The 20278-nt window shown below is 37.4% G+C and overlaps 1 protein-coding gene across 3 annotated transcripts in view; it reads left to right on the top strand.

The window, feature by feature from the left end:
• Window positions 1-20278, top strand: part of LOC131428165 (WD repeat domain phosphoinositide-interacting protein 2-like) — a 47617-nt gene that overhangs the window by 23551 nt on the left and 3788 nt on the right. The gene's annotated exons all lie outside the window — the stretch shown is intronic.

The raw sequence follows: 20278 nt of genomic DNA, 5'->3' as shown, positions 1-20278 counted from the left end.
TCAGGAACTTTGTATGGGACCGTGAGACCTTTCATTTGAATCTAAGTTTGTGAAAATCGGTTAAGCCATCTCCGAGAAAAGTGAGTGACATTTTTTTCACATTTTTAATACATTATTTCCCCCTTTTTGGTACATATCACCCTGTAATTCTGGAACCGGAAGTCGGTTTCAAATGAAATTCAGGAACTTTGTATGGAACCGTGACCATGAATCCTTTCATTAGAGTCTAAGTTTGAGAAAATCGGCTTAGCCATCTCCGAGAAAAGTGAGTGACATTTTTTTTCACATTTTTAATACATTATTTCCCCCTTTTTGGTACATATCACTCTGTAATTCTGGAACCGGAAGTCGGATCCAAATAGAATTCTGAAACTTTGTATGGAACCGTGACCATGAATCCTTTCATTAGAGTCTAAGTTTGAGAAAATCGGCTTAGCCATCTACGAGAAAAGTGAGTGACATTATTTTCAAATTTTTATTGCATTATTTTCACATTTTTATGCATATCACCCTGTAATTCCGGAACCGGAAGTCGGATCCAAATGCAATTCAGGAACTTTGTATGGGACCGTGAGACCTTTCATTTGAATCTAAGTTTATGAAAATCGGTTCAGCCATCTCGGAGAAAAGTGAGTGACAATATTTGTCACACACACACACACACACACACACACACACACACACACACACACACACACACACACACACACACACACACACACACACACACATACACACACACACACACACACACACACACACACACAGAGAGAGAGAGAGAGAGAGAGAGAGAGAGAGAGAGAGAGAGAGAGAGAGAGAGAGAGAGAGAGAGAAAACTAAAGAATTTTGTTTATGCCAAATGTCTTAGAAATGCGTGAAACGTCCGGATCTGGTATAATCCCAATTTTTTTTGCGACAATCGACTTTAGGACCGCGTAACTTCGTAACTTTTTTTTGATGCCGAATGCCTTAGAAATGCATGAAACGTCCAGATTTGGTGCAATTAAAAAAATAATATTTTGTGATTTTCGACTTTAGGACTTCCAAAATCGAAAAATAATCTTGATACCAAATGTCTTAGAAATGCATTAAACGTAGATCTGGTGTCAAATTAAAATTTTTATAAGTGTCGAAGAGATGACTTAAAAAAATTCAGAATATCACAAGATCTGGAAGTTTCAGGTTTTCTCGAAGACAAAACCGCGTAAAAAACCATAAAAAAAAATTCGCGTAAAAAGAAACCGCATAAAAACCGCGTAAAAAAGATCCCAGTGTATTCGCATATTTTTCCTAAAAAACACTAAACAATTATTGACAACATATCCAAAAATAAGCAATTATTGACAACATATCCAAAAATCGAGTGGTTCAAAAGTTATAAATGTGTCAACAACCTCTTTTTTAAAGAAACTGCCGAGTGGTTCAAAAATTAAGATTTTTAACAAAATGTATATTTTGAAGAAATTCGTCAAAATAAAAAATACGGATCTGATATTGGAAATGTAGAACAATTCTTCCAAATATTGCGAAATTCTGAGAGATCTTATATCAGTTTCTCATGGAATTGCTGAATTAATACAACCGCGGCTGAAAACAATATTACAATTTTGTGATCTGGAGACTCTCCGTCCAGTTCGTAGTATGCTAAAACAACTGGTGCTAACTCCCCAGTTTGTTGCTGTCATATGAATTCGCAAAAAATAGTAATCCCTAATTTTAACTCACATTAGGATTACCAATACAGCTGCACTGTCATGAGACTAAACTAAAACTAAAAGTCAAGTGTTTGTTAGAGGATTTAAGATTTCCGAATATGAATCGCATCAGCGACCTTCAAACTGACGGGAAAACTAGTGCTACCATTAGCAGCCGGGTGGTGTACTCACTGTGAATTTAATTTGTACGGTAAAGAGGTAACCGCATCCTAAACCATCTCAGCTCCATATATTGGTTATAGTGAAATCTACCATCTCTGCTCATTGCAATGGCTCATATAATAGGATAGAAATTAGTTCATTCGCTTAGCTATAATAAAAGTATTGTACATTTTTCACTTAACATTTTCTGTAATATTGCATTTTAAGGTCGAAGTAAAAATATTGGCCCGTTGAATGTAGGTTAAATAATCAGCAACATATTGTAATGGATCGACCAATGAGATGACTATTGGTACAATTATCCTACGTAGTTGTTATTCTGATGTACGTAGTTTGTTTTTCGTTGAATGACCCCCTCAGCTATTGATTGGGACAATATAAACAAAACATGCGTCAAGTTCCTCCGGTTCTCCTCCTCACGCGATGCATGGATAGCATAACAAAGTCGATATTATCATAGTTCAGCACGCAAACTAAATAGAATGTATTTTTTGAAGAACCAAATTTATTATTTTCTCACGGACTGGTACGACTTCGGACGATGATGGTGATGATGATGATGATAATGATGGTGACGATAATCGCGCATCGAAAGAAATAAACACACGAAAACGTAGAACATTTAAAATAGCGATTATATTGTTGGTGTTGACGTTCATGCAGAACGGCATTGGCAATGAATTTGAAAATATACATACATTTAGGTTGAACCGAACCAATCGACCGCACAATTTACTCTCGACCTTCATCCATTCGACGGTAGTCTATTCCCGCCCGTGCATGTTTGTATGCATGTATGTATATTCAAAACAATAATAAAGTGCTGACAAAGTGAATAATGATTTATCACCTTTTTGCCAGTGACATTGACATTGATTCGCAGCTCACTGTAACACCTGCTCGTTTGAAGTAAAAGACCCTGTGGGGGCCTGTGTGGGAAGAGTGGCTCTGCGAGATGCTTCTCCGCGCAAAATCTCCTGTCTGAATGTCTCCCCTGCTGCATACAGCTATAGAACAGTTTGCCCCACAGTGATTGACGGGCAACGAACGGTCTGGAATTGAGCGATGATGGCCGACCTAAGGGTGGTAAACGGATGGATCGTTTCGATTAAACAGTGGTACTCGTGTTGGAAAAAAATCAAGGTTATCGACTGCTCCTCGGAACCAACTGAGTCGCTTTAGCAACAATGAAAACTTGTTTCTCCATTTATTCTACCAAGTACAGTCAGTAACTCCTGGTGTAGGTTCAGTAACTAAAGCAAAGTTGTTCTAAACCGACCAATGCATTGTATCAGATAATTATCCGAACACATGTTCAGCCATCAGCAGTTAGCAACGAACTTCGCCTTGTTGGCGCGCACTGTCACTATAGAGCGCAGCTGGGAAAGGTTCATTACCAAGGTCATTGGGTACAAAACCGTATCTATTGTGCGGTTGGAACGTGAGAATGCGATTGCCGCTGCAGCTCGTTTTCCAACCGCAACTGCGCTTCCTTTGTGATGAGTCGCTTTTCATCTCTAGACGAATTTGTTCCTAACATTTTTTATTCTATATTCTAACATTTTTTTAATATAATAACAGTCGAACGACATATTGTTCTGTATAGCATGTTTGATATTGCACAAACGTCCGAATTAAGCGAATTGGCTATTTTCGAATAAGGTAGAGCTTATGAGCAACCCTCCGATTCACACCTCGATAAGTGGTAGGAAAAAATTTACACATACTGACGAGTAGATACATTTTATACACTGGTATACCACACAGAAGCAGATGCCTCTACTTTACATGTAACAACGGTAAACGATACACACCTCCGCCTTTGTTTGGTATGTTGTATACTGTTTTTTTTTGTTTCAGTGCATCATTCTCTGTATGAATGCATGCAAAAGGTAACAAGTGTGGAGGCGATTTAACTGTAGAAACACATCCACCCGACGTTTATATCTACACATACCAATCCTAGATTTGTTAATCAGACTGCTTGCCGTTTTAAAAATATCATTTCACTTAACCTGTTGGGTAACAACAGCTGATATAGAAATGATGCATCAACGATTTCCCGAGAGGGCAAGAACACTAGCCGACGGATGTAGCTGTGTGCAGAAATCTACTTCAATCAGATACATGTTTGCTCTGGTAGAGTCAGTTGCCAAACTAAACTCAAATGAAAGATCCAATAACCCGTAATTAGCCAGAAAATGAATTTCATTTGAATCCTAGTTTCGGTTTGGGAGTTATAGATTGATGGGAGCGATCAACTATTTACCGTTCGAAAAAATCTTGCGATTTTACATCTTATAAGATGCACATAAATGGAACGTCGTATTTCACACAAATTTATAGTCAAGAACATGTAAAAATTGTGTGATTTGTGAATTTCATGGCTTGAATGAAATAAAAAACAAAATATTGATAGCAACTGCCCGACTTGAACCGAGAAACATTAGATCACAGAGCACGCCAGTTAATCGACTGAGCCACAGAACCACATATCTGGTTGTTGAAGAATTGGTACATATAAATACATACAGCGGCACTTGAAATTCTGTGCGAGTTGAATATTGCGTCATTTGAAAAAATAAGTAGTTATGAATTGTGGCGTTTGTAGAATTACGTCACCTATAAAATTCATAATTTTTTACCTTTTTTTATAAATATAAAAAATAGGCATAGAATTCGCTCAAACTTTAGAAAAATTTTCCGAGGCCTGGAGGGCCGAGTGTCTTATACCAATCGATTCAGCTCGACGAACTGAGCAAATGTCCGCGTGTGTGTGTATGTATGTGTGTTGTCAACTAAGAGGTAGAGATCTCAGAGATGGCTGGACCGATTTTGATCAAACTAGTCGCAAATGAAAGGTCTCCCCGTCACCCAGAACGCTATTAAATGGTTTTGAGATCGGATGTTTACTTTTGAGTTATACGAAGTTTTTTGTCAAAATTTTCAGTTTTCTGTCATATTATCTGTCACAATTGACCTTGAAAACAGAATATGTTTTTGGACTTAGATTCCACACGGTATCCAACAAGCCATATATTGTTAAAATCCGTCCATTTTTAACGGAGATATCGATATTTTTGTGTAAGCGACTTTCCCCCTTATTCCAATAGTAGAAATTTTGAACGCTATATGATAATGCAATGCTGGGGAGCAACGTGAAACACGATTTTTTATACTGTTACATACGATTGTTTCTAAGTACCACTAAGACTGTGTACAACATCCTTTTTCATGACATTTTGCCTCGGACCGATTTTAGCACGGTTCGTTTTTTGCAACATAATCGTTCGATTACGACATATGTAAATCAGATGATGGCCAAGCTGGCAGCATTTTCGTGTTAAAAACAATTGCATAATTATATTGATCTAAACTACTGACAGTAATGAATGCTGGAAGAACATAACACCCATATACAATTCGAATCAGTTCGTCGAGATCAGCAAATGCTTGTGTGGAAAATAATTTCACTCAATTTTCTCGGAGATGCCTCAACCATTTTCTACAAACTCAGATTCATACGAGAAGTGCTTCCAAACAAAGTTCCTGAATTACGTCTGGATCTGACTTTTGGTTCCTGAGCCACAGGATGATATGTCAAACGAAATTAAAATAGTGTAACTTATTTTACTCATAGATGGCAGAACCGATCTAAGATTCAAATGAAATCTAAGAACCATCTAAGATTCAAATGAAAGGTTTTAAGGTTCTGCAAAACATCTTGCTTTTTAGTCAGTCTGCACTGATTTTCGAACATTCTGAATCAAATGTAAACTATACAACTCCTCAGGTGAATTTAACTGACTTCGGCTACACTGATTTTGAATTCCGGTTCCAGTATCAAATCGTTTTCTCAAAAAATTGAACTTCAAAAACAAAAATTCAAATTAAAGGACTTATGGTCCCATACAAAATTGGTGAATTTTATCCGATTCTGGAATTACAGGATGATGAGTTTTTAAAATTCATACAGATATAGAAGATGTAAATTGTTTGGCGTATTAATTTATGGCCATACGAATCATTTTGGGTTATGCTAGTTTCTGAATATCGGCTCTGGAAGTACCATAAATAATGACGAAAAACTCTAAAGTGGAACTTACTTCGACATCTCATGGAATGTTCAATCGACTGTCACACGTTAAGATTGATATTCGATACGATTTGCAGTATCGACATTACAGGGTAATGAGTGATTAAAATCTCAATTTGCCGTTTAGAACGACGATAATTAAAATAATGCCCATGCAAAAAACACATGCGGATTGATAGAAAAAGATATCATCTTACTGCTAGGTGGATTAATCACGTTTTTTAAAATAAAGTCGTTTGTCGAAAACTATTCCTTTAATAATTAAATTAAATATTTAAAAATATAAAATTGTTATTTTATGAACATGTTTTCGAGACAAATCAGCTTTGTTACTTTCAAATATTAAATAACTCAAACTTTAGTTCAATGGTAGAATGAAGGAGGTTTATTGGTTTGTGCAGTATAACTTCTCACTTGTCACTTTATCAGTTCAAATTTCACTTTATTCTACTGTCTTTCTAAATCTGTTTCGATTTTTTGTAACATGAATCTCGATCATTATTATAGAGAAGAAGACAGAGGTCGAAGACTACATGTAATTGTAAACTTGTATTATAGTTTTGTTTTCAGCTCAAGTTGATTGTTGATTTGATTGACTTAAATAATTAGTTTATCCAAGGTGGGTTCGTGCATTATTTATTGGGAAATGTGATGCCTCTGTGACGCGGTTCTCCTGGGTAACTTGATAACAGAGCAGGCGTCAACATGTAAGATATGAGACGTAACTTACTTGTTAAATCAACGATTGCTGTGATTTGAGAATTTTACGCCAGATTCGCCTGTACAATATTTTGCATAAAACAGAAACTGAAAGGAATCAAATTTCAAATTAAATTTGGCTGAGAGTTCCGCAGAATAGGGAAATAAAAATATTGAATTACCTCGACAAAAACGAAGGTTTCCTGGTACTCACTTATGTTGTATTTATGTTCAACGTGTATATGTACGTAGAAGCCATATAACAAATGCATGCTTAATGCAAAAGGGATATCGTTATATCGAAAATGAATGGATAAAACCAACGTCGTCGGTTTTCGATGCTGGTAAGAGAATGCGTTTCGATCGATTTAAATTCGAATACCTTGCGTTCTTTCGTTTCAAGTCTGTTGAAAATGATTTATATTATATAGTTTTGCGAATGTGAATTTCCACTCAGTGTTTGGATCCGCTCATTAGTGGTGTATTCCTTCCTTCTAATGCGTGTATTCATATTTGTCCGGTTCATTATCGACATGGAATGGTGCCGGAAAAGTTAATAAGGGCTGCCCCAGAAAGTATGAACTCAATCGAAAACTACTGCCATATTTGGGAATGTGTCAAATGTTATGGCTCATCCGGTTGATTCCACTTTCGTCTCACCACTGATGAAGCCGTTTGTTTGTTTCAAAAATGGAATGGATGGATTAAGTCAGGAGTCAGCAACTAACGGTTCGCGATCCACATTTAAGTTGAAAAACTTGCTTATTAAAAAAACAGCTTCAAAATCTATCTAACTCGATTAACGAGGATTAGATATCATCTTCTGTGACACGCGTCGTAATATATAATATATAATATAATACATATCTCAACGGAAATTGCATTAGCCGCTCTTAATTAGAGAACTACGAATGATTGCAACAGTTTTACTCATTTGAAAATTTTACAGAATTTATTACCGGATTTTCTACAGTTTAATGTCAGTTAAACAGGGTGATATGTTGGTGGTCCGAACCCGACCGTCGAAAATAAAGACTTTCACCCGAACCCGAGAAAAATTTTTCTGCAAACTCGAACACTGCCCGGTAAAAAAATAAAAATTTTCATTCGTACCCGGGCCGAACCCGTTGACATAAAAAATCTTCACCCGTACCTGACCCGAGTCCGACAAAAATATCTTTTTCTGTACCCGGACTCGATCAACACCCGTCGAGTTCGGGTTCGGGTCGGGTTTCGTGTATGATATGTCACATATCATAGAGATGGTCGGGTTCCGGATATTTGTACTCGAAATCCGACCCGAACCCGCATAAAAATGTAAATGAATGCACTATTTTTTCTCGGAGATGGCTGAACCGATTTTCACAAACTTAGATTAAAATGAAAGGTATAATTGTCGCATACAAGGTTCCTTAAATTGATTTGTATCCGAGCTCCGGTTCCGGAATTACAGGGTGATTAGTGTAAAAATTCCAATTTCAAAATACTTCTTACACTTTTCTCATAGATGGTGTGATCGATTTTAACAAAATTAGGTTCAAGTAAAAGGTCTTATAGTTGTTCATCCAGATCCGACTTCCGGTTCCGGAATTACAGGATAAAAACTGTTGAAAAAATGTCAAACAGTTGTACAGAGCGATGAAAAAATATATTTCAAAACTTGGCTCCAATCAATTCGAATCAATTCGATAGGTCAATTGACGGCATAACGAATCGACTTTAGTCCCCGACTTCCTGTTCCGGAAACACCGGAAATAGTGGTCACAAACTCTAAAATGGAACGCACTCACTTATCTCGGTGATGGCTTGATCGATTTTCACACACTTAGACTCCAATTGAAGGTCTTACAATCCCACAGGTTGTTATTGAATTTCATCCGGATCTGACTACCGGTTTCGGAGCTATAAGGTAAAGTGTGTTTAAAATTGCATACCGTCGTTTAGAGCGACGATGCAAAAAGAGGAAAAATTCTTCTAAATTTCGCTCAAAACTGTTTCAATTTGTAAGCTATGTCAGTTATTCACTTCGGTTATACCGATTTTCAGTTTTCGGTTCCGGAAGTACCAGAAATAGTGGTCAAAAGCTCTGAAACAGAATTGAGTCATTTTTTTTCAATAATAGATTGATCGATTTTCACAAACTTAGGCTTAAATGGAAGGTATCATCGCCTCATAGGTTGCTATTCCAGAACTATAGGGTAAAGTGTGTTTAAAATTGCAAACCGACATTTAGAGCGACGATGCATTAAAAGGGAAAATTCTTAATTTGACATTACTGTTTACAAATTGAAAAGGTTATGTTAGTTTATACCCAAAGAAACTTTCTAATTTTATTCGAGTTTGAAATGAAATTTCTGTGACAGAATCCTCTAGTGAGAAAGGCATCATTTCACCACTAGATGAATTCTTAGCTTAGTCCACCTAGCAGTAAGTTGAGATTTGTCACCCAAACCTCCATTTACGTTAACTTTTTTTACGTTACCTCTTTTTACGTAACTCTTTTTACGAACCAAATCCCACATAGGAGGAATGGAATCAGAACAAATTGGCTCAAATGGCACGTTCCCCTTGATATTTGGAGATTTGTGCCTTGCCATCAATATGTTTTTAGCATCATTTTCCCGATATATAAGAGGGAAGGATTGAAAGGAAATGGTAAGGGTTGGACTAGGAGGATGGGAAAAATTGACGACACAAAAACACATAAAAGCAGAAGTAAATTCTGCACCCCTAAGGGATGCCGAACAATCTGCTGAGGATCACATTTAGTGGAAGCAGAAGTAAATTCTGAACCTCTACGAGGTCCCGAACAGTCCGCTGTTAATAAAACCTCCAACCCCCGAGAGGATTTGAAGATCTTACAAAAGCGACACCATTCTGCACTCCCGGAAGAATGCAGAACGATTCGCAGTATGTACGAGCAGAAGTAAATTCGGCACCCCCTAAAAGATGCCAAACAATCTGCTAAACCCTATTTAAGGTAAATACAGAAGGGATTCATTCACTCCAGGAAGAACGATGAACCCTTCTGACTATAGCTCCTTACCACATTGGGTAAGAAACGAGAGAATATCCTTCAATTTTAGCTCCGCATACACAGACTCAACCATGTATGGAGAACCAAAAACCCGGATACGTAGCTGCGTCAATGCGGGACAGTTACATATCAGATGATATGAAGTACCATAATCGCATTCACACAAATCACACGAATAATACTCAGCACGTTGAATAGTAGCCATGTGATAATTGAGTTTGCAATGTCCAGTCAGAGCTCTGACCAGAATACTGCAATGATGCTTGGAGAAATGCAGTAGACACTTTGACATTTTCAGATTTAAATCTGGTAGAAATGCTTTTGTCTGAGCGCAAGTTTGCAAGCTGCGCCAGTAGCTGGCATGTTTGGATACAGCCCAAGAACGAATCTTGTGCTTTATCCAACTAGTTGAAAGTGGTAAAGCTGGTTCAGGACCAACGAAATCATTCGTTGCACCAGCTCTAGCCAACTCATCAGCCCATTCATTTCCAGTAATACCAGAATGGCCGGGTACCCATAAGAAGTAAACAGCATTTGAAATGCTGAGGTCTTCAATTTGAGTTCGACATGCGATCACTAGATTCGACCGTGAGTCATTCGAACTGAGTGCTTTTAAGGCTGCCTGACTGTCGGAACAAAAATAAATTCGCTTACCACAGATCCTCTGCTGAAGTGCCGATTGTACTCCACACAGAATCGCGTAGATTTCTGCTTGAAACACAGTACAGTATCTACCAAGTGAATGAGACTGCTCCAGCCTCATTTCACGACAGTAGACACCAGCACCAGCACGACCATTCAACAGAGAACCGTCCGTATAACAAACTATGTGTTCATCAAGTTGTCGTTCCAGACAACCAGACAACCATTCCTCACGAAAAGGATAGCTCACATTGAATGTTTTGAAAGGAAAACTGCATGTGAGAGTTAGGTCACTAGGAGCGAGTGAATACTCATCCCACGTAACCATTTGAGACCACAAGCGAGTGTGGCTGGTAGCATAATCTAATGGGTTACTGTTCCAAAGCCCTGTAACCTTAAGACGATATGCACAAGATAATGCTTCTTGTTTTAGGAACACATGTAGTGGTTTAATGCACAGTAGCGCCTCTAGAGCAGCAGTAGGAGTTGTCGTGAATGCTCCTGTCATCGCCATTAGGACCATCATTTGGAGATGATTTAGCTTTGACTGAACTGTCGCGACTTCTCCTTTCTGCCACCATACAAGACATCCATATGCTAAAATTGGTCTAACAATAGTTGTGTAGATCCAATGAATATATCTGGGTTTGAGTCCCCATGATTTTCCAAAAGCTCGTCTACATTGGCCGAAAGCCATGCAAGCTCTTTTAATTCTGAAGTCAATGTGAGCAGACCAATTCAGTTTTGAGTCAAGAATAACCCCGACGTATTTAACTTGTTCGACCACAGTGACCTCTGAACCAAAGAACTGCAACGGACGAGCTCCTGTGATTATCCTACGATGAGTGAAAAGCACCATTGATGGTTTGCCCGGATTTACAGATAATCCAACCTGACAACACCATTGTTCAACAGATCGCAGGGCTTGCTGCATTAAATCAAAGAGAGTGTTAATGCTTATACCGGTCATCAATATATGATAATCGTCGGCAAAACCATAAGTCGGAAATCCAAGGTTATTAAGTTTCCTTAACAAACCATCAGCGACAAGGTTCCATAAAAGTGGGGATAGTACACCACCTTGAGGACACCCACAGACACTTAGCTTTCTAATCTCTGCTTGCCGAAGCGATGAACAAAGAAGTCGATTGCTAAGCATTGCGTGTATCCAATTTGTGATACTTGAAGGTATGCCATGACCACGGGCTGCTTCCAGAATTGAATTGAAAGACACGTTATCAAAGGCACCTTCAATATCTAGGAAAACTCCCAAGCAAGATTGCTTTTGTGAGAAAGCTTTTTCAATGTTGTACACAACATCATGTAACAGGGTTGTAGTGGACTTTCCACGCTGGTAAGCATGTTGCATTCCATGTAGCGGATGCAGGCCCAAACTAACATTTCTGATATAGTGATCGACTATGCGTTCCACTGTTTTAAGAAGAAATGAGCTTAGACTGATAGGCCTGAAACTCTTCGCTTCCTCATAAGTGTCGCGACCGCCTTTGGGAATAAATTTGACAATTATTTCCTGCCAGGCTCTTGGAATATATCCTGTCGCAAGACTAAAAGTAAGTATTTTCTTCAAAACATGTTTGAAATGTTCATACCCTTTCTGCAGTAACACTGGGAAAACTCCATCCTTTCCAGGAGACTTGTACGAAGCAAAACTCTCAACTGCCCATTTGACCGATTCAATCGTCACAACGCTTCGAGCAAGGGCCCAAGAATCGTAACTACCTGAAAAAGTCTCGGGAAGAGCTGTCGGTGATGGATCCATACATCCTGGAAAGTGAGTGTTAAAAAGATAGTGAAGTACATCACCTTCATCAGACAAGTGTTCACCATCTGAAGTTCTTAAGAAACTGACATTAAAGTCCTTAGACTTCGAAAGTAACTTATTTAATCTGCTAGCCTCGTTGAGACTAGAGACATTTGTGCAGAGGCTTTTCCAACCACTTCGCTCAGACGATCGAAGAGCATTTTTGTAAGCCCTTCGAGCCAACACGAATGCCTCCGACCCATTTCTGCGACGGTGGTTCCAAGCTCTTCTGCATAGTTTCCTTAGTCTAGCAAGTTCAGCATTCCACCAAGGAGTTCCTCTAGTAGCTCGCACAATCCGAAGTGGACAAGCCTCTTCATATGCTGCAACTATGAGTGAGTTTGTCTCGTCGACAACATTTTCCAAATCAATTGGGGTTTCAATTGTTGGTTGGTACCCGTAAAATCTAGTCGCCAAGCCCTCTTCATAGAGGTCCCAGTTTGTAGATTTGGGATTACGATATGTGATAATATCAAATTTAACGTTTGAATGATCAAAGAATATGTACTTATGATCAGACAACGAAGGTTCGAGCTCATCGGAGACGAGCCAATTCACCAACTCATGCGCAATTCTATCAGAGCAGAGAGTTACGTCCAAAACCTCCTCTCTGCCAGATCTCGCAAAAGTTGGACGGTTTCCTGCATTGACTATGTGCAGGTTTGTACTGCTCACAAATTCCATCATATCAGAGCCTCTCGAATTAATATCTGTGCTGCCCCAAATGATATGGTGAGCATTTATGTCACTGCCGATTACAAGCGGTAAATCACTTTTGCAGCAGTATGATACAACCTTTTTGAAGTCATCGCTTGGCGAAGGTTGGTTATGCGGCAAATATGCCGAACAATAGACATATTTCCTGTCTATGCCATCAGTAGTCATACCAACTGTGACAGCACAAATATCCCGAGTTGTGAGCTCCGATATGAGAGAGACATCGAGAGCACTATTTGCAAGTATGCATGCTCGAGGCATTTCACGTGGATTAGTCATTCCGGTCTTGTTAAAGGCAACAAAGACTGGGTTTAACAATTTTCCAACGTAGAAGTTTCCCTTTTGGAAATATGGTTCTTGAACCAAAGCTAAAGAAGCTTTACCTTCTTGCAGAAGTCTGGATAGATTCATAGTTGCTGTACGTTTATGCTGGAGATTGATTTGTGCTACTCTAACCATTATCAATTAAAGTAACGAACACTCCACCTCCAGCACTTACCGTACAACAACTACAAGAAACCAAATATATTGGCTTATAATCGCCTATAGCGAACCATGTAAGGATTTTTTTAAATGTTTTAATCATTTAAATCCCACGAGTTGCGAAGAAAGAAGTCGTCCACTGTGCCAGAGCTTCGCTTAACACAGTAAGGGAAAATCCCAAGATATTCCGTTCACGACTGCATTGTTTAACCTCCTGCAGCCATTCAGCCATCGGCACGGAAATACACCTTGACTTAGGAGTTCCTATTTTTGTGGCCTTTTACGACATGGAACAGGAAACCAGTGGATCAATTCTTGGTAAAAAATAATTCCGCCGGATGCCACACGGCTTACCTGTTTGGTGGACTTATACCACCGGTACAGGTGGACCGTAGCGTTATTCTTAGCCAGTTGGGAAACCGCTACCGACACTACACGGCTATCTAGGCTGCTCAGAGAGGGAAATTGACATTGATGGTCAACTTCCATGGATGGCCGAGCAGCCGACATGTTATGTTAGTTTATACCCAAAGAAACTTTCTAATTTTATTCGAGTTTGAAATGAAATTTCTGTGACAGAATCCTCTAGTGAGAAAGGCATCATTTCACCACTAGATGAATTCTTAGCTTAGTCCACCTAGCAGTAAGTTGAGATTTGTCACCCAAACCTCCATTTACGTTAACTTTTTTTACGTTACCTCTTTTTACGTAACTCTTTTTACGAACCAAATCCCACATAAGGTAAACTTCTTTTACGAACCTACTTCGTAAAAAGAGGTTTTTGCATACAAGGAAAATCATTTTCGGCTCATTTACATTCCATGGAAATTACTTCAATATGGCTATTTTCGGAACGGGTTTGATGAGTACAAGTTGGAAAACGATGTTTGAGGTGGTTCTGAATTCCAAAATGGCGACTTCCGGTATATTGGCATTCCTCAAAACATCTTACAATATTCCTCAAAACCCCTACAATAACGGGTTCGATGAGTAGATGTCGGAAGCTATGTTTAGAGTGGTTCTGAATTCTGCTTCAGTTCCTTATATGTAGAATTTCGCTTTATTTAGGACACTTGTTCAGCAGTTTCAACAGTCTACAATCTGATTTGACTGGAATTGTAGATTTTTTTTACTAAATCCGGCTATAATTTGGATCTGCCGTTTCACAAATGTAAATGTCTACTCATGAAAACCGTTGAAAAAATTATTATGAAGGTATTCGAGAAGTTCGAGTAATATCGACAAATATTGTAAAGATTATCAAGAAATATCAATAAACCGGAAGTCGCCATCTTGGAATTCAGAACCACCTCAAACACCGTTTTCCAACATGCACTCATCAAACCCGTTCCGAAAATACCCATATTCTGATGGTTTGTAACGAATATCGATGAACCGGAAGTCGCCATCTTGGAAATTGATGCGACTTAAAACATCCTTCTCCTGCAAATACTAATAGTTTTTGTTCCATAGTTATCCATTATATTATACATATCTAATAATATACATAAACAGGGAAAACTTTTTTTACGTTGAAAATTCCTAACAACTTAAACTTGATTCACGTCATAATTCGATTTACGAAGTCCCGATTATTACGTAAATAGAGGTTTGGGTGTATTAGATTTTACACATTCACATAACAAAGCATAGAAATTGATGCTAGAAAACTGTCTCATGAATGTATAACATCATTTTATGTTGCCAATATAGACAATATCCGTGTTGAACGGATTCCAAGAATATCTGGTCAATTTCATTACATTCTTTATTCCATATATATTTGTGCTAGGATTTGGAAATTATTTTTAAGTTAACAAATTTTTCATTTTCCCATTTTAACAAGAATTAGCATTAGCATTAGCATTAGAGACCGCCCGTGTGTTGCTACTCCGTTATTGATCTGGACCAATTGAGATTGCAAAATGATTTTTTGAAGTAACATGTTTGGGAATAACACATTGTTTCACACTGTGCAAACTGTATTGAACCATGCATGCTGATCAATACCGACGCCGGCCACGTCCGAATGCAGATCTACTTGGGAGGGAAAGGATTGTTAGTTCGATGCATGTTGCTACTAAGAACCGAGGAATCCTCTGCATTCCCACATGCATGTTTTAAATAAAAAATGTAAATGTTTTAATAATGTTATCATGTGTTTATTGCTCTGGGTAGCCGGCTACCAAGAATGTTTTAAAGTATTATCGTTTTATGTGTTACTTTGTGCTGGCAATATAATGCACGAAACAGTCAATCTCCGAAATTGACAAAACTCCGGACAGCCGGCTGTCGAGTATGCAGTCACTCGTTTATGCATCTACCTTTCGCGTTTTTTTTTGTCATGCAAAAAAACACATTCCGATTGATAAAAAAAAGGTATCATCTCACTGCTAGGTGGATTAAGCACGTTTTTATAAATGAAACTACGTGATACAAAATAAACGAGCGAATAGGATTTAGACAAAAAAGTTGATTCATTGCATTGAAATATTCTAAACAGATATTATAAAATCATTTTAAATTACCAAACAAAGGTCAACAGATTTCACACGCGTCTTGATTCTTTATTATTTCCGATTCTTTATTATTTTTATTATTTGAATTGTTTATTGAAATTATTAATTGGTTATATTAGTTGATCTGAGCAGTCGGCTACCGAGAAAAATATTAATTTACTGTTTGCAATATTAATATCAAGTGTTGTTGCGTCGCACTAGTTTTACTGGCGACACTGTTTACCAACACTGCCTTCTGCAGATAGTTGGTGCTACCGTTCATAGAATTATGTCAGTTTCTCAGGCCCTTCTGGCAACTCAGTTTTTCATTTTATCTTCTCGCTCTGTTCACAATCATCAGACCAGTCAGTCTCAAATAAACCTGCATTAGAATCGGACCGTTTTTGATCTATCATAAAGTCCGAAGTGTATCGAACAGCAGAAGTGAAATGCACTAGCAATAGTCAGTGAATAAAGTGACTCAAACGTTAAAATAGTGTAGTTTTTTTATTGGCAAGAGTCCGCCAAGGTTCATCCAGTTGTGAGTTTTATCAGTGCAGCTGTTTGTTTGTGGCTGTTCGTCTTCTGCTCCTTTGGCTGCTTTGGTGACCGCTGTGGCTGTTTGCAGAACCCGTTAGTTGCATTGCTGTTCGCTACCGGTTTACTGCAGTGCGAATGCAAGTAAGGTCGACCGACAAATTGCTGCCGTCGCTTCGCTGAAATATCCTGGTGAGGATTTAATTAAACACAACGTAGGGTCCCGGCTAGCGCCAACAAGTGTTTTTTACTATGTATTCAATATACCGATATATGTTATCTCTGTTATTAACTTTGTAATATAAACGGATTTGCGCAATGGTTGATTTTTATCATTCATTTTATAATCCTGAAAGACAATCAATAACATGGAAGAAGAAATCATTCCTAATAAAACTTTTCTCCGAAGCTAGACGGAAATTGATAGGTTGAATAAAGAGATGATTTAGAAAAATAGAGTAATCAGAAGTAAAACATTGAAAATATCTTATAACTGAAAGGAAAAAGAAACTCCTGCAATTATCGCCTTTTACGACATGGAAGCAGGAACCCAGTGGATCTATTCTTGGTTCATTTTTTTCCGCCGGATTCCACACGGCATCTAGGCTGGTACAGTCCGGAGAGAGCTAATAGGTACTATCAATCTCCTAGTGGACCCCAGCCCCTCATTTTCCCATGTTCACAAGAATTGTTGAAAAACGCAGAAGATATTTTTAAATTTGACGCTATTTCCAAAAGATTCAAGCGATGACTTCGAAAGTTTATGCCAATTCACAGATATCATCAAAAGCTACCATACCCGATTTGACTAAGAATAATTTTGGTCGGCTTACTTTGAAGACGATGAAATAAACTTTCTAAACGTTAATCAGCAACGAAAACATAATATTCATTAAAACAAATTGACTAGCAAGCCATATTTGAATTCAACAAATAGATTGAAAAGTTATAATATCACATTACGGGGAATCAAATATTCTTTCATATAATAACAAAATGGTAATATATAAGGGCATGTTCAGGAGTATTCCAGTTCTAGATGCATAATTTATATCAGTTTTAAAATTTAAATCTGAACATTATAACAAGAGAAACAGGCAGCCCCAACAGCTTTTCACTCGTGTTTAAAAAAATGCAACAGTAGCGTATACCAGTTTTAAATTTGACAGTAGAACTGTTCAAATAAATAAAACTATAAGGCCATGTTCAATAGTGTTTTAGTTCTAGTTGCATAATTTATGTCAGCTTTAAAATTTAAATCTAGAAATCATAGCAAAATAATTTGGCAGCCCCAGCAGCGTTTTATCTGTGTTTCAAATATAGAAAAAATAGAACGGGAGCGTTTACCAGTTTTAAATTTGACAGTAGAACTGTTCGAATAAATAAAACTAAAACGGTTTGCTGGGGATACGTTTGTTTCAGTTCTAGATGCATACTTTATGTCAGTTAAACAAAATTTAAATCTAGAAATTATAACAAGAAAAACTGGCAGCCCCAGCAGCGTTTTACTACACTCAGAAAAATAAGATGGTAACTGCTACCATATGGGAGGTTAGTTTAACCATACGAGTATAGTGGTTTTCAGCACACAATAAAATCAGATGATGTTAACAATATGCAAGCTCATTTTTACTATGAATGTTTTTGGCTCTAGAATAGTAATATTGAACTGTATATCGTATGAATAACTACTACAGTTGGAATGTTTAGCATAACCGTGATAGCATCTTATTTTTAGATTGTACTTATTGTTTTAACTAGTGCTATGGTATTTTTGATACTTCACTTCTGGTTCGTTCGAAACACAGAATTATGGTTAATTTGACAATGGTGAAGATCATTCGAACATGCGAAAATGATCAAAAGTTATATTAATTGAAATTTTGATGCAAGAATAAAAAGAGTACATTAAAACCTGCTTTATTTTCCTTATACATTTTTACACTGATTTAACATTATATAAAGAATTATTCAAAAAATTTTAAGCATTTATGTATACAATCAGAAAAATATTATGGTAACAGTTACTATATAGAGGGCCAACTTGACCATGTGGGTATAAGCAGACCCTGTCAGCTTGGAGCGATCTCGATCTTCAGTTCAGCAACGCCATCGCACGGCGTCTCATTCAACTTGTCATGTCAATTGTATGGGTGCACAGCCCTGCTATTTTGGCGCGCACGAATTTGACATTTCTCTCCTCTACTTCTATGTATGAGATTCGATGCGGACTCACCTGAGGGCGACATGCTCGCAAAAAAGGATGTTGCCAATGATTTGTTCGGGAAATGTGAGAGCTGGATATCTTGTTAATATGATGTCTTTGATATAAGGGTTTTCAACCGACTATTAAATCAGATGATTTCAACAATAATCAAGTTCATGTTTACTATAAATGGTATCGGCTCTAGAATAACAAATACGATTGAGATGGTCAGCTTAACCATGACCGAATCTTATTTACATTGTAGTACATTGTACATTGCTATAACCAGATCCATGATATTTTCGACATTTCACTTCTAGTTATTTCGAAACTAAAAGCAATGGTTGATTCAACAATTTTGAATGCGGGAATCGAATGATATTCGTCGTTTTTTACATCAATCGCTTGATGTTGTTTCTACAGCGACCGATAATGAAGAATGAACCGTATACGAGACGTCAATTTCACTGGAAAACATAGCCATTGCCGGCAAAATTGTTGAAAAATTTAAAAAAAAGGCTACAAACTTTACTCACCTGCAAGATCTACCAAACTACACAATATATGTCACAATATAAAATATTGTTTTCAAATCAATCACTGATGTGTTATCCACGTACTAAATTTTCTGCTATATTGTAACTTTATGTGACAATAGCAAAGTACACCCGTTTATTGACAATTTGTATAGTCAGCACAAATGAAATACATAGTCGGTTAAAAAACACTATACGATAAAGTGCTTACTACATAAATTATGTTGATATGGACTACATGACTAGTGTTTTCAAATTTCGTAATTGTCTTTTAAACCATGTTTCTATTTATGGTAACATAATTATACTGTGAACATGTTTACATGATAGCAATAACTATTTCGCTTCTCATATATATCAAGGCTCGAGAGCAATTTTATCTTACTAAAAATTGTGATTTTAACTATTTGTTCTTATGTTTGAGATGACTACCATTGTCAGAATGACCATGCCAGAAAATTCATAAATACAAATAGTTTAGTCAAGTCGTAGTCTTTGTTGTCTTGTTATTTATACAATTCAGATGGTGAATATTCATATATCATGATTGTTGCTACTATTTAAGCGTATAGTTGAAATGACAATGAAGAACAGGTTACGCTTACTATGGTTTTTTTCTCAGTGTAGTGTTTCAAAATACAAAAAATAGAACGGCAGCGTATACCAGTTTTAAATTTGACTGTAGAACTGTTCGAATAAATAAAACTAGAACGATTGGTTGGGGATACGTTTGTTCCAGTTTTAGTTCTATTATAGATCTCATATAAAACTTCCAGCTGCCCAATTTGCTCTAAGAGGATCTAAACACATTGATGGGAACCTATCAAACAGGCGGCTAACGAATAATTACGGTTTTTGCAAACTTTTATATGGGGAGGCATCACTGTACAGTAGCAAAAAGGAATGTTCGGAAGATAAATTGAAAATATGACATTGTGCAACAAGCTGTTGACCTCGTGGTTATTATTATTTAAGGTTGATGTCATTGAAGAAAATACACGAATCACCGTAGCAGGTGTTTGTTGGTGCGAAAATACACACGTTCGAAATATTCGAATTTTGGCTATTATTCGAACGATGCTCTTATAATTTAATTTTGTTGTTGCAGTCACATCCCTTGACAAATCA

The sequence above is a fragment of the Malaya genurostris genome, chromosome 2, assembly GCF_030247185.1.
Source record: "Malaya genurostris strain Urasoe2022 chromosome 2, Malgen_1.1, whole genome shotgun sequence".
NCBI classification, from domain to species: Eukaryota; Metazoa; Arthropoda; class Insecta; order Diptera; family Culicidae; genus Malaya; species Malaya genurostris.
This window is presented reverse-complemented; position numbering and strand designations above follow the sequence as displayed.